Source organism: Pseudophryne corroboree, unplaced genomic scaffold, assembly GCF_028390025.1.
Source record: "Pseudophryne corroboree isolate aPseCor3 unplaced genomic scaffold, aPseCor3.hap2 scaffold_402, whole genome shotgun sequence".
Lineage (NCBI taxonomy): Eukaryota > Metazoa > Chordata > Amphibia > Anura > Myobatrachidae > Pseudophryne > Pseudophryne corroboree.
In genome coordinates, this window is record NW_026970042.1 from 24,820 (window position 1) to 41,357 (window position 16,538).

The window sequence follows — 16,538 nt, forward strand, 5'->3', positions numbered from 1 at the left end:
ACGACTGTGACTGAAATGACGGGTTGGTTTGGACCCCCACCAAAAAAGAAGCAATTAATCTCTCCTTGCACAAACTGGCTCTACAGAGGCAAGATGTCCACCTCATCATCATCCTCCGATATATCACCGTGTACATCCCCCTCCTCACAGATTATCAATTCGTCCCCACTGGAATCCACCATGTCAGCTCCCTGTGTACTTTGTGGAGGCAATTGCTGCTGGTCAATGTCTCCGCGGAGGAATTGATTATAATTCATTTTAATGAACATCATCTTCTCCACATTTTCTGGATGTAACCTCGTACGCCGATTGCTGACAAGGTGAGCGGCGGCACTAAACACTCTTTCGGAGTACACACTTGTGGGAGGGCAACTTAGGTAGAATAAAGCCAGTTTGTGCAAGGGCCTCCAAATTGCCTCTTTTTCCTGCCAGTATAAGTACGGACTGTGTGACGTGCCTACTTGGATGCGGTCACTCATATAATCCTCCACCATTCTATCAATGGTGAGAGAATCATATGCAGTGACAGTAGACGACATGTCCGTAATGGTTGTCAGGTCCTTCAGTCCGGACCAGATGTCAGCATCAGCAGTCGCTCCAGACTGCCCTGCATCACCGCCAGCGGGTGGGCTCGGAATTCGGATTTGGGATTTCGAAGAATGCACAGTTCTTTGCTGTGCTGCTTTTGCCAGCTTGAGTCTTTTCATTTTTCTAGCGAGAGGCTGAGTGCTTCCATCCTCATGTGAAGCTGAACCACTAGCCATGAACATAGGCCAGGGCCTCAGCCGTTCCTTGCCACTCCGTGTGGTAAATGGCATATTGGCAAGTTTACGCTTCTCCTCCGACAATTTTATTTTAGGTTTTGGAGTCCTTTTTTTTCTGATATTTGGTGTTTTGGATTTGACATGCTCTGTACTATGACATTGGGCATCGGCCTTGGCAGACGACGTTGCTGGCATTTCATCGTCTCGGCCATGACTAGTGGCAGCAGCTTCAGCACGAGGTGGAAGTGGATCTTGATCTTTCCCTAATTTTGGAACCTCAACTTTTTTGTTCTCCATATTTTATAGGCAGAACTAAAAGGCACCTCAGGTAAACAATGGAGATGGATGGATTGGATACTAGTATACAATTATGGACGGACTGCCACGGTTAGGTGGTATAAAAAAACCACGGTTAGGTGGTATATAATACAATTATGGATGGACGGACTGCCTGCCGAGTTCCGACACAGAGGTAGCCACAGCCGTGAACTACCGCACTGTACACTGGTTGATAAAGAGATAGTAGTATACTCGTAACAACTAGTATGACACTATGACGACGGTATAAAGAATGAAAAAAAAACCACGGTTAGGTGGTATATATTATAATAATAATACAATTATGGATGGACGGACTGCCTGCCGACTGCCGACACAGAGGTAGCCACAGCCGTGAACTACCGCACTGTACACTGGTTGATAAAGAGATAGTAGTATACTCGTAACAACTAGTATGACACTATGACGACGGTATAAAGAAAGAAAAAAAAATACCACGGTTAGGTGGTATATATTGTAATACAATTATGGATGGACGGACTGCCTGCCGAGTTCCGACTGCCGACACAGAGGTAGCCACAGCCGTGAACTACCGCACTGTACTGTGTCTGCTGCTAATATAGACTGGTTGATAAAGAGATAGTATACAATACATACAACAATATACTACTATACTGGTGGTCAGGCACTGGTCACCACTAGTCACACTGGCAGTGGCACTCCTGCAGCAAAAGTGTGCACTGTTTAATTTTAAATTAATATAATATTATGTACTCCTGGTGGCTCCTGCTATAACAACCTGCAGTGCTCCCCAGTCTCCCCCACAATTATTATAAGCTTTGCCTTTTATACATTGATGTGCAGCACACTGGGCTGAGCTGAGTGCACACAGACTGAGTCACACTGTGTGACTGGCTGCTGCTGTGTATCGTTTTTTTTCAGGCAGAGAACGGATATAGCAGAGAACGGATATATTATATTAAAATAAATAAAAGTTAACTAACAACAACTGCACTGGTCACTGTGGTAAACTCTGTCTGACTCTGCACAATCTCTCTCTCTCTTCTAATCTAATTTCTAATGGAGAGGACGCCAGCCACGTCCTCTCCCTATCAATCTCAATGCACGTGTGAAAATGGCGGCGACGCGCGGCTCCTTATATAGAATCCGAGTCTCGCGAGAATCCGACAGCGTCATGATGACGTTCGGGCGCGCTCGGGTTAACCGAGCAAGGCGGGAGGATCCGAGTCTGCTCGGACCCGTGAAAAAAACATGAAGTTCGTGCGGGTTCGGTTTCAGAGAAACCGAACCCGCTCATCTCTATCAGGAACTGGACTGCGGGTGCTCCTTCCAGCACTTGCAGGGGGCGTGCAAATGGTGGAAGGCGCATGCTCTTCACGTCCAGTGTTGGGAAGGTCAGGCATCGCAACCGACACAATTGGACTCTCCTTGTGGATTTGGGATTTCAAAGAACGCACAGTTCTTTGCGGTGCTTTTGCCAGCTTGAGTCTTTTCAGTTTTCTAGCGAGAGGCTGAGTGCTTCCATCCTCATGTGAAGCTGAACCACTAGCCATGAACATAGGCCAGGGCCTCAGCCGTTCCTTGCCACTCCGTGTGGTAAATGGCATATTGGCAAGTTTACGCTTCTCCTCCGACAATTTTATTTTAGGTTTTGGAGTCCTTTTTTTTTCTGATATTTGGTGTTTTGGATTTGACATGCTCTGTACTATGACATTGGGCATCGGCCTTGGCAGACGACGTTGCTGGCATTTCATCGTCTCGGCCATGACTAGTGGCAGCAGCTTCAGCACGAGGTGGAAGTGGATCTTGATCTTTCCCTAATTTTGGAACCTCAACTTTTTTGTTCTCCATATTTTATAGGCAGAACTAAAAGGCACCTCAGGTAAACAATGGAGATGGATGGATTGGATACTAGTATACAATTATGGACGGACTGCCACGGTTAGGTGGTATAAAAAAACCACGGTTAGGTGGTATATATTGTAATACAATTATGGATGGACGGACTGCCTGCCGAGTGCCGACACAGAGGTAGCCACAGCCGTGAACTACCGCACTGTACACTGGTTGATAAAGAGATAGTAGTATACTCGTAACAACTAGTATGACTGACTATGACGGTATAAAGAATGAAAAAAAAACCACGGTTAGGTGGTATATATTGTAATACAATTATGGATGGACGGACTGCCTGCCGAGTTCCGACACAGAGGTAGCCACAGCCGTGAACTACCGCACTGTACACTGGTTGATAAAGAGATAGTAGTATACTCGTAACAACTAGTATGACTGACTATGACGGTATAAAGAATGAAAAAAAAACCACGGTTAGGTGGTATATATTATAATACAATTATGGATGGACGGACTGCCTGCCGACTGCCGACACAGAGGTAGCCACAGCCGTGAACTACCGCACTGTACACTGGTTGATAAAGAGATAGTAGTATACTCGTAACAACTAGTATGACACTATGACGGTATAAAGAATGAAAAAAAAAACACGGTTAGGTGGTATATATTATAATAATACAATTATGGATGGACGGACTGCCTGCCGAGTTCCGACACAGAGGTAGCCACAGCCGTGAACTACCGCACTGTACACTGGTTGATAAAGAAATAGTAGTATACTCGTAACAACTAGTATGACTGACTATGACGGTATAAAGAATGAAAAAAAAACCACGGTTAGGTGGTATATATTGTAATACAATTATGGATGGACGGACTGCCTGCCGAGTTCCGACACAGAGGTAGCCACAGCCGTGAACTACCGCACTGTACACTGGTTGATAAAGAGATAGTAGTATACTCGTAACAACTAGTATGACTGACTATGACGGTATAAAGAATGAAAAAAAAACCACGGTTAGGTGGTATATATTATAATACAATTATGGATGGACGGACTGCCTGCCGACTGCCGACACAGAGGTAGCCACAGCCGTGAACTACCGCACTGTACACTGGTTGATAAAGAGATAGTAGTATACTCGTAACAACTAGTATGACACTATGACGGTATAAAGAATGAAAAAAAAACCACGGTTAGGTGGTATATATTATAATAATACAATTATGGATGGACGGACTGCCTGCCGAGTTCCGACACAGAGGTAGCCACAGCCGTGAACTACCGCACTGTACACTGGTTGATAAAGAGATAGTAGTATACTCGTAACAACTAGTATGACTGACTATGACGGTATAAAGAATGAAAAAAAAACCACGGTTAGGTGGTATATATTGTAATACAATTATGGATGGACGGACTGCCTGCCGAGTTCCGACACAGAGGTAGCCACAGCCGTGAACTACCGCACTGTACACTGGTTGATAAAGAGATAGTAGTATACTCGTAACAACTAGTATGACTGACTATGACGGTATAAAGAATGAAAAAAAAACCACGGTTAGGTGGTATATATTGTAATACAATTATGGATGGACGGACTGCCTGCCGAGTTCCGACACAGAGGTAGCCACAGCCGTGAACTACCGCACTGTACACTGGTTGATAAAGAGATAGTAGTATACTCGTAACAACTAGTATGACTGACTATGACGGTATAAAGAATGAAAAAAAAACCACGGTTAGGTGGTATATATTATAATACAATTATGGATGGACGGACTGCCTGCCGAGTTCCGACACAGAGGTAGCCACAGCCGTGAACTACCGCACTGTACACTGGTTGATAAAGAGATAGTAGTATACTCGTAACAACTAGTATGACTGACTATGACGGTATAAAGAATGAAAAAAAAACCACGGTTAGGTGGTATATATTATAATACAATTATGGATGGACGGACTGCCTGCCGACTGCCGACACAGAGGTAGCCACAGCCGTGAACTACCGCACTGTACACTGGTTGATAAAGAGATAGTAGTATACTCGTAACAACTAGTATGACACTATGACGGTATAAAGAATGAAAAAAAAACCACGGTTAGGTGGTATATATTATAATAATACAATTATGGATGGACGGACTGCCTGCCGAGTTCCGACACAGAGGTAGCCACAGCCGTGAACTACCGCACTGTACACTGGTTGATAAAGAAATAGTAGTATACTCGTAACAACTAGTATGACTGACTATGACGGTATAAAGAATGAAAAAAAAACCACGGTTAGGTGGTATATATTGTAATACAATTATGGATGGACGGACTGCCTGCCGAGTTCCGACACAGAGGTAGCCACAGCCGTGAACTACCGCACTGTACACTGGTTGATAAAGAGATAGTAGTATACTCGTAACAACTAGTATGACTGACTATGACGGTATAAAGAATGAAAAAAAAACCACGGTTAGGTGGTATATATTATAATACAATTATGGATGGACGGACTGCCTGCCGACTGCCGACACAGAGGTAGCCACAGCCGTGAACTACCGCACTGTACACTGGTTGATAAAGAGATAGTAGTATACTCGTAACAACTAGTATGACACTATGACGGTATAAAGAATGAAAAAAAAACCACGGTTAGGTGGTATATATTATAATAATACAATTATGGATGGACGGACTGCCTGCCGAGTTCCGACACAGAGGTAGCCACAGCCGTGAACTACCGCACTGTACACTGGTTGATAAAGAGATAGTAGTATACTCGTAACAACTAGTATGACTGACTATGACGGTATAAAGAATGAAAAAAAAACCACGGTTAGGTGGTATATATTGTAATACAATTATGGATGGACGGACTGCCTGCCGAGTTCCGACACAGAGGTAGCCACAGCCGTGAACTACCGCACTGTACACTGGTTGATAAAGAGATAGTAGTATACTCGTAACAACTAGTATGACTGACTATGACGGTATAAAGAATGAAAAAAAAACCACGGTTAGGTGGTATATATTGTAATACAATTATGGATGGACGGACTGCCTGCCGAGTTCCGACACAGAGGTAGCCACAGCCGTGAACTACCGCACTGTACACTGGTTGATAAAGAGATAGTAGTATACTCGTAACAACTAGTATGACTGACTATGACGGTATAAAGAATGAAAAAAAAACCACGGTTAGGTGGTATATATTATAATACAATTATGGATGGACGGACTGCCTGCCGACTGCCGACACAGAGGTAGCCACAGCCGTGAACTACCGCACTGTACACTGGTTGATAAAGAGATAGTAGTATACTCGTAACAACTAGTATGACACTATGACGGTATAAAGAATGAAAAAAAAACCACGGTTAGGTTGTGCTGCCTCAGTTGAATCTCCTTTACTTGACAGAGATGTGCCTGAGCAGCGGCCCTCCCCAGCCCTATCCCAAATCATACTTATTTTGCATAGGAGATACCATGGTCATGAAGATTGTTCTCCCAGGGTGAGGTTCATTCATTGCATTCTGGGTATGCTGACCCCTGTGATTTCCCCAAATGTGGGAAACTCGACTGCATTATTTGTGGTAGTGGGGGACTGTGTTTGTGCTTTCCTCTGGTCAGCTCTGGTAAAAGCCAGATTTCTGTGTCTCAGATCTTCCTCTAGCCTTGTTCTTCTTTCGAGAGTTCTCTTGTGCTGCCTCAGTTGGATCTCCTTCACTTGACAGGGGGGTGCCCGAGCAGCGACCCTCCTCAGCTCTTGCCCAACTCCTACTTACCTGCCAGGTATGATCAGGAAGGTGCTTCTCCCAGGGCAAGGCTCACCCATTGCACTCTGGGTGTGCTGCATCTGCGATTTCCCCAAATGTGGGACACTTGACTGCATAATTTGTGTTTCCTCTGGTCGGCTCTCATATAATTCAGATCTCTTTGTCTCAGGTCTCTAATGCTAATGGCTGATTAGAATAAATGCCGTGCAGCTGCCTTGCTGCACGGCCAGAGAGCAGGTGAATATCTTAATTTCCTAAAGCCTAGCAACGGGGAATGCGGTCCGCCAGTGGCGTCCCCGTTGCTAGGGTCCGTGCGGCTCAGCGCGCCCGGCGTCTAGCGTTGCTAGGGAGCCGGCGGCTGTACGTGCACGGCATCTCTAGTTGCTAGGCGCCGGGCCGCGCAGACCATCAAGCGGACCCCGGCGCCAAACAGTACCCCCCCCTTGAGGAGGGGTCAAGGAACCCCTAAAGCCAGGTTTCTGAGGAAATTCCCGAAAAAATGCCCTCTTGAGCCTCGGGGCATGAAGATCCTTATCCAGGACCCAAGACCTTTCCTCCGGACCATAGCCTTTCCAGTGAACCAGAAAATACAGCCGATCCCGGGACAATTTGGAATCGAGAACCTTCTCTACCAAGAACTCCTGTTGTCCCTGTACATCTACTGGAGATCTACCCTGAGAGATCTTCCGAGGAAATCTACTGGAAGAAACGTATTGTTTCAACAGGGAACAATGAAACGTATTTCCAATCCGGAGAGATCTTGGTAAACGTAACCGAAAGGCAACTGGGTTGACTCTTTTAATAATAAGAAATGGCCCAATAAATTTGGGTCCCAGTCTAGCTGAGGATTGTCGAAGCCTGATGTTGCGAGTCGACAACCACACCCTATCTCCCACCTTAAAAGTGCAAGGACGTCGGAGCCTGTCAGAAAATTTCTTCTCTCGAAAGGCCGCTTTTCTGAGAGCAAGGTGCACCTTTTTCCAAATGGCTCTGAGATGGGAGGTTAAGGTAAGCGAGGAGACTGAGGAATGATGAAAAAAAGAATTAGCTCTGGGGTGAAAACCAAAAACTGAAAAGAATGGAGACTCTTTAGTGGAGGAATGACAAGAATTATTGTAAGCAAATTCAGCCAACGGAAGAAACTCGGACCAATCATTCTGGAGTTTGGCTGAATACAAGCGCAAATATTGTTTCAATGATTGGTTAACTCGTTCGGTTTGCCCGTTGGATTGTGGGTGGTAACCGGATGTTAACGACAATTTCATCTTCAATGAGGCACAAAAACATTTCCAGAATTGTGCGATGAATTGTGGACCCCGATCAGAAACAATATCAGTAGGCAACCCATGAAGCCTGAATACATGGCGGAGAAACAAAACTGCCAACCCTTGGGCAGAAGGCAATCGGGGAAGAGCAATAAAATGAGCCATTTTACTAAAACGGTCCACTACCACCCATATGACTTGGAATCCGGCTGAAAGGGGAAGGTCAACCACAAAATCCATAGAAATATGAGACCATGGCCTGAGAGGAACATTTAAGGGCATAAGTTGCCCGATGGGCAAGGAACGGGGAACCTTATGCTGTGCACAAACCTGACATGAATAAACAAATTCCTTGACGTCTTTAGAAAGACCAGGCCACCATACTGAGCGAGAGACTAACTCCAATGTCTTAGAGACTCCTGGATGCCCTGAAACTTTGTTATCATGGAATTCCGTTAAAACAGTAACTCTCAAAAACTCAGGGACGTAAAGACGACCAGCAGGAGTAATTCTAGGAGCTTGGTGTTGAAGCTGTTTTAACTGGGTAAATAAATCTTGTGTGAGGCCCGCCCAGATGACCGAAGATGGAAGTATGGGGGTAACAGGATTGTTATTGTGAACCGGAAGAAAGCTATGTGACAGGGCATCAGCCTTAGTATTCTTGGAACCAGGCCTGAAAGTGATTATAAATTTGAAACGCGTAAAAAATAATGCCCAACGTGCCTGCCGGGCATTAAGCCGCTTAGCCGATTCAATGTATTGCAGGTTCTTATGGTCAGTCAATACCGAAATAGTATGTTTTGCTCCCTCCAGCCAATGCCTCCACTCCTCGAAAGCCCATTTTACCGCCAGTAACTCCCGATTACCAACGTCATAGTTGGATTCAGCGGAGGAGAATTTCCTGGACATAAAGGCACAAGGATGTAACTCCAGAGACTCCGGATCCTTTTGAGAAAGGATAGCCCCCACTCCAACCTCCAAGGCATCAACCTCCACCACAAAGGGCAATTCCGGATTAGGATGTCTGAGGACTGGAGCCGAGACAAAGGCTTGTTTCAAGGCCCGGAAGGACAACTCAGCTTCATGCGACCAGTTGGTAGGATCCGCTCCTTTCTTTGTCAGAGCTACAATGGGAGCAACCAGGTCAGAAAAAGAATGAATGAACCTCCTATAATAATTCGCAAACCCTAAAAAACGCTTAATTGCTTTTAAATTGGTGGGTTGCGCCCAACTAAGGATGGCCTGGAGTTTCTTTGGTTCCATGGAAAATCCCTGAGGGGAAATTATGTACCCTAAAAAAGATACTTCCGTGACATGAAACTCACACTTCTCCAGCTTGGCATATAAATGATTCTCACATAACTTTTGAAGAACCAGACGCACCTGGGTAACATGTTGTTCCATTGATTTAGAAAAAATCAGGATGTCGTCTAAGTAAACGACCACGAATTTCCCTAGGAAGTCACGGAGCACATCGTTAATGAGGTCTTGAAAAACTGCCGGAGCATTGGACAGGCCGAACGGCATCACCAGGTATTCGTAGTGACCCGACTGAGTACTGAAGGCCGTTTTCCACTCATCTCCAGATTTAATTCGGATGAGGTTGTACGCTCCTCTAAGGTCAATTTTAGAAAAAATCACAGCAGAACGTAACTGATCAAAGAGTACAGAAATCAACGGCAAAGGATAGGTGTTTTTAACTGAGATCTTATTCAGGGCTCTAAAATCAATGCAAGGTCTAAGCGAGCCATCCTTTTTCTCCACAAAGAAGAAGCCTGCACTTAAAGGAGATTTTGATGGTCTAATAAATCCTTTCTCAAGGCTCTCCTTTACATAATCATTCATAGCCGCAGTTTCTGGCCCGGATAATGCATATAATCTTCCCTTTGGCAATGCGGCACCAGGAATTAACTCAATAGCACAATCATAAGGCCGATGGGGAGGCAGAATGTCCGCATTGCCTTTGGAGAAAACATCAGCAAACTCCTGGTATTCCACCGGAATGAGTTCTGGAATGATAGCTGCTACTCTGACTGGAAACGTGATACATTCCTTATCACAAAAAGTACCCCAATGTGAAATCTCCCCCGACCGCCAATCAATGGTGGGATTATGAAAGGCCAGCCAAGGGTGACCCAGAACAACTGGAACTGCTGGGCAATATGTAAGAAAGAACTCGATTTTCTCGGAATGTAGAGCTCCTACTGTAAGTAGTGCAGGGGGTGTACGGAGAGAAATAATCCCATTAGACAGCGGACTCCCATCTAAGCCATGCATGGTGACACACCTACCCAAAGGTAACTGAGGAATGCCTAAGGCCTTAGCCCAAGTTAAATCCATAAAGTTTCCTGCAGCTCCACTGTCAACAAAAGCCGACACCGAAGAACTGAGGCTGCCAAAGGAAACTTTAACTGGGACTAAAAGGGAGTTATTCGAGGAGATAAGCTGCAGACCTAGGTGAACCCCCTCACAATTCACCTGGTCAAAGCGTTTCCCGACTTGTTCGGACAATTACGAGCAAAATGTCCCTTACCCCCACAGTACAGACAAAGACCAGAATTTTGCCTTCTGGCTCTTTCTTCAGGAGACAGCCGGGAGAGACCCATCTGCATGGTCTCCTCTACGTCTTCAGGAATGGAATTTACACACGGACTTGACCTTACAGGTGCTCCTTTTTCAGCCCTCCGCTCTCTGAGACGACGATCAGTCTTAATAGAAAGCTCCATGAGTTTATCGAGAGTCTCAGGAGCGGGGTACTGAAGGAGACTGTCTTTTATAGACTCTGATAAGCCGAGGCGAAACTGACTGCGCAGGGCTGGGTCATTCCAGCCACAGTCGTTCGACCAACGGCGAAACTCCGTACAATAAACCTCTGCAGGATTTCTACCCTGTCTGAGAGCGCGCAACTGACTTTCAGCGGACGCCTCTCTATCAGGGTCATCATACAAGAGCCCTAAAGACTCAAAAAAAGCGTCAACTGACAACAATGCCGGATCCTCTGCTCTTAAACCAAATGCCCAGGTCTGAGGATCCCCCTGGAGCAAAGAAATAATAAACCCGACCCGCTGAGATTCAGTACCCGAGGAAGTCGGTCTTAAACGAAAATAAAGTTTACAGGATTCTTTAAAATTAAAAAACTCTTTTCTATCACCAGAAAAACGGTCAGGCAAATGCATCTTTGGTTCAGGGACTACCCTTGGGGAAGCTCGCAAAAGATCTTCCTGCGACTTCACCCGAAGAGAAAGATCCTGAACCATCTGAGTAAGTTCTTGAATCTGGCTGACTAAGAGCTGACCAGGATTTGGCACTAAACCTGTTGGATTCATGAGGCCGATAAACTCTCACAAAACTGAATGAGAAAAAATTAAACCCCGTTTAATTTTAAGTTTTGGTATGGCCGGTAATAATGTTATGATTCCAGCACTCTGGTCAGAGAAGATCTTATGGCAAGGACTGGAGCACTGGAACGGAATGCTGGGGAAGGGAGCAGGACAGGAAAATAGCCCCTGGCGCCCTAACTCTGTTGTCTTACCCGTGTTGTCAGAAATCCCCTGCGAGACTATGGTTTCTTGAGCCCTTGGCAGCCGCGTTTGAAGGGCGGATTATGTCTGCCCAACTTCGATGCCCCCCGGTCTTAATGAGAGACAAAGGGAAACCCGAGACAGGGTGATAACAAGAGGCCCTCTAACTAAACAACCAGGCCAGGGGCTAAGCAAACTCAAAACTATAATATGTGCGGAGAAACCGCCAGGAAAAAGGACAACCAAAATATCCACTTGTCCAATTCTCCTACCCGGCACCGCCAAGTACCAGAGAGGACTTGTGGAAGCGGAACCCTCCGCAAATGCTCCAAACACAAAATATAAAAGGTAAAGCGGCTGAGCCGCAACACACGGCAGAGCCGCAACTCACGAACACCACTGGATATAAAACGGTGATCAGTCAGGACTCCAGGGAACCAAACGACCTCTTGGGATGAGATGACAACTCCCGAATACCGGACTTCTGCGGACTGGAATGACCGGATACAGCAGGACTGGAAACAGACTCTCAGCAAACAAAGGCAGCATGCAGGAAGCTATTACCGGCGTCTGTGAGAAGCCCTGGGAGTGTATTTAACAAGGAGTCCTCCAATCAGCTGCTAAAGGCTGATTAGAATAAATGCCGTGCAGCTGCCTTGCTGCACGGCCAGAGAGCAGGTGAATATCTTAATTTCCTAAAGCCTAGCAACGGGGAACGCGGTCCGCCAGTGGCGTCCCCGTTGCTAGGGTCCGTGCGGCTCAGCGCGCCCGGCGTCTAGCGTTGCTAGGGAGCCGGCGGCTGTACGTGCACGGCGTCTCTAGTTGCTAGGCGCCGGGCCGCGCAGACCATCAAGCGGACCCCGGCGCCTAACAGTATGACTCCCAAAAACAACAACCGCGTCATTGGGACCAACTGCGATTTTGGCAAGTTTAGGAGCCAACCATGTTGTTGAAGAACTGTCAGGGAGAGTAGATGTTTTGCACCAACTGGTCCCTGGATCTCGCCTTTATCAGGAGATCATCCAAGTACGGCATAATTGTGACTCCTTGCTTGCGAAGGAGAACCATCATTTCCACCATCACCCTGGTGAAAATCCTCGGAGCCGTGGACAGACCAAACGGCAACGTCTGAAATTGGTAATGACAATCCTGAATTGCAAACCTCAGGTAGCTTGATGCAGTGGCTAAACGGGAACATGTAATTAGGCATCCTTATGTCTACCAAAACCATGAAATCTCCTTCCTCCGGACTGGAGATCCCTACCCTGAGAGATTCCATCTTGAAATTGAATTTCTTTAGGTAGAAATTGAGGGATTTCAGATTTAAGATTGGTCTGACTGAGCCGTCCGGCTTCGGGAGCACGAAGAGGCTTGAATAAAAACCTTCTCCCTGCTGACTAAGGCCGATTTGAACAATCGGTGAGGGGGAACGTCTTGAAACCCCAGTTTGTACCCTTGTGACACTATTTGTAAAACCCACGAGTCCAGGTCCAAATTAATCCAGAACTGACTGAAGTGTTTTAGACGTGCCCCCACTGGTGTGGGCTCCTGCAAGAGAGCCCCAGCGTCATGCAGTGGATTTGGCAGAAGCAGAGGACGATCTCTGCTCCTGCGATCTTGAAGAGGCTACAGACCTCTTCCCTCTTCTCCTTCCTCTACCTGCAAAGAAAGGGGAATCTTAACTTCTTGCATATCTATTGGGACAAAATGACTGCGTTAGACAATGATGCGTCTTCATCCGTTGAGAGGGAACATAGGGCAAGAAGGTTGACTTACCTGCGGGAGCTGCCGAGATCAAATTAACTAGGCAGTCACCAAACAAGGCTTCACCTTCATAGGGAAGAGACTCCCTTTCTTCTTGGAGTCAGCATCAGCATTCCCTTGGTGAATCCACAATGCCCTCCTATCCGAGACTGCCATGAAATTGGCCCGTGAACTCAAGAGTCCTATATCCCTTGCAGTCGTAAGTATGCTGCAGTGTCCTTGATATGATCCAACGTAAGGATTATCCCATCTCTCCAAGATATCTATATCGGAAGACAAGGTATTCGACCAATTCTTGAATACTACTACTCACCCATGCGCATGTAATGGCAGGTCTAAGTAATGTACCCGTGGTTACATAACTAGAAATAATGTAGCTTCCTGCATACGATCCGCTGGATTTGTGACAGGGCCCCATGCAGAACAGGGGGTGACTCCCACTTTATTCTGTCCGCAGCAGGAAATGAATAAACAATCGGAAACCTTTTGGGGATTTGAAGCCATCTTGTCGAGCTGGCCCAGACTTTCTCAAACAGAGATGGAGAAACGTTACATCAGCTTTCATTATATATCTATATATACATACATATAGACCCCTTTGTCAGGAACAGCAGGGTCCTCAGTGATGTTAATATGTCCTTAATATCCACAATCATGTACTGAATGCTCCTTGCCAATATTGGATCTAATCAGGAAATATTATGGTCGACATAGGAATCAGTATCCGAGTCAGTATCAGTGTGTAGTAACATTTTTGCGGGCCTGAGGGAAAAGAAGCATAGCCATGAACATCACATCTATTCTCTACGTCTGTGTCTGGGACACAGATTTATCCAACCTCACTCTGATATTATTGAAACTTTCACCCAGTCAGTTATTGGTGGTGCCAACAGGGCCACCATCATATGTCTGCATTCCTAATATAGTTTCCTCTTGGGAAAAACATTCAGCCACCGACATGTTGACACACATGTACCAAGTACCCACAGACACATCGGCTTATGGGGGATAGACCTACAGTAAATCTGTCAGAGGGACAGAGAGGATTTTTCAGCTCACAACCCAGCGCCAAAAGTACACAGTCTGGGAAATAATAAACTCTATAGTGATAGACTTGTAACGCTCTATAGATGTGCTGGTGAGGTGAGGAAGAAGCCCCGCCGCTGTAATGGCACGCTTCTGTCCCGCTCAGAAACAAATAATTAATTACGCTGGCGGGGTAAGGACAGTGCCCAGGCACTAATGTCCACTTTTGCCAGCCTTTTGTGAGGAATTTATGCTGCCCAGGGTGCCCCCCCCCACCCACCCACATGCCCTGCACCCTGCAGTGCCTGTATTTGTGTGGAAGCATGGCGCACAGCATTCCGCTCGCTGCGTGGTACCTCAGAATGCCATCACTGGAGAAGAAGTCTTCTGTTCTTCTGCTACTCGCCTGTCTTCTGACTTCTGGCTCTGTAAGGGGGTGATGGCAGGCTACGGGAGTGGGCATCTAGGCGTACCCAGCGATCAGCACCCTCAGGAGCTAATGGTGTCCTGTCAGCCAGAAGCAGAGCCATTGAACTCACTAGAAGTTGGTCATACTTCTCTCCCCTAAGTTCCACGAAGCAGGGAGACTGTTGCCAGCAGCCTCCCTGAAAATAAGAAAAACTAACATAAGTCTTTTCAGAGAAACTCAGTAGAGCTCCCCTGTAGTGCATCCAGTCTCACTGGGCACAATTCTAAAACTGGAGTCTGGAGGAGGGGTATAGAGGGAGGAGACAGTTCACACCCTTTGAAAGTCTTAAAGTGCCCATGTCTCCTGCGGATCCCGTCTATACCCCATGGTTCTTAATGTGATCCCAGCATCCTCTAGGACGTATGAGAAAACAAATAACGCACATACGAGGAGGAGAGAACAAAGGAAGCTATAAGGAGGGGAGGGGAGGGGAGGGGGGGGGGAGGTAAGGTAGTAAAGGGATATTGGATAAACTACAACCTTATACATATTCATTAATGTACCAGTAGTTAGAAGTAGAAGAGCTCTAACAGAAACCACAAAGCTTATCTAAAGCCACACCACACTGGATATGCCCAATCTCATTTGATCTTTGAAGCAAAGCAGTATTGGACTTTGTTACTACCAAGCAGTCTCCCATCCATGTATTATCAGATTCTTTAGGTGTTTTTAAACTACCAACACCCTTTTCTTGGTACTGTACATTTAATTTTTACACATATTCTTTTATGTACCAGAAGTTAGAAGTAGAAGAGCTCTAACAGAAACCACGAGCTCATCTACAGCCACAGCACACTGGATTTGCCCAATCTCTCCTGATCATGGAAGCTGAGCAGTGTTGGTCCTGGTTTTAGTACTTGGATGGGAGACCACCAGGAAATACCAGGAGCTGTGTGTATTTTTACAAAACCAACACCGTTCTCTTGATGCATTCCATTTTGAAACATTGGGGCAGATCTATTAAGCCTGGGGAACTGATAAAGTGCAAGGTGATAAAGTACCAGCCAGTCAGCTCCTAACTGTCATTTTTCAAACCCAGCCTGTGACATGGCAATTAGGAGCTGATTGGCTGGTACTTTATCACCATGCAAATTATCATTTCACCAGGTTTAATAAATCGTCCGCTTATTCATTTATGTACGAGTAGTTAGAAGTAGAACTCTAACAGAAACCACTAAGCTCATCTACAGCCACACCACACTGTATATGCCCAATATCACCTGATCTTAGGCCTGGTTTGTTCTTGGATGTGAGACCACCTGGGAATACCAGGTGCTGTAGGTAGTTTTATACTACCAACACCGTTCTCTTGATGCATTCTATTTTGAAACTTATTCATTGATGTAGAAGTTAGAAACAGCAAAAATCATCTACAGCCGCATCACACTGGATATGTCCAATCCAGTGGCGTAACTAGAAATTTTTCTCCCCCAAGCCAAAAAATTCTTCGGCGCCCCCCCCCCCCCCTTCATGCTCCATAATTGGGAGCAAGAAAGGGATAAATATGCGCGCGCCTAAGGCGCGCGCGTCAAAAAAGGGGCGTGGTTTTGTTGGAGTGGGCGTGGTTTCGCATAAAGGGGCGTGGCATTGCAGGAAAAGACTACCTTATACCCCAGTTTTGCAACCTGCACGCCCATACGTTTGCCACCACAGGAAAGAAAAATAATCCTGATTCATGCCCCTTACATTATTTGTCATTTTTCCTCCTTATAGTAATGCCCAGTATACATTATGCCACATACTGCAATGGCCCTTAGACATTATGCCGCACACAATAATGCACGACACAATATGCACACACTGT

The 16,538-nt window shown here is 46.0% G+C and overlaps 1 non-coding gene and 1 pseudogene across 1 annotated transcript; both read left to right on the top strand.

The window, feature by feature from the left end:
- The first annotated feature begins 6,374 nt into the window (after positions 1-6,374).
- On the top strand, positions 6,375-6,538 carry LOC135023943 (U1 spliceosomal RNA). The gene has a single exon (XR_010220827.1). It is a non-coding gene; the product is annotated as a U1 spliceosomal RNA (small nuclear RNA).
- Positions 6,539-6,690: 152 nt separating this feature from the next.
- On the top strand, positions 6,691-6,845 carry LOC135023946 (U1 spliceosomal RNA; annotated as a pseudogene).
- Positions 6,846-16,538: the final 9,693 nt, after the last annotated feature.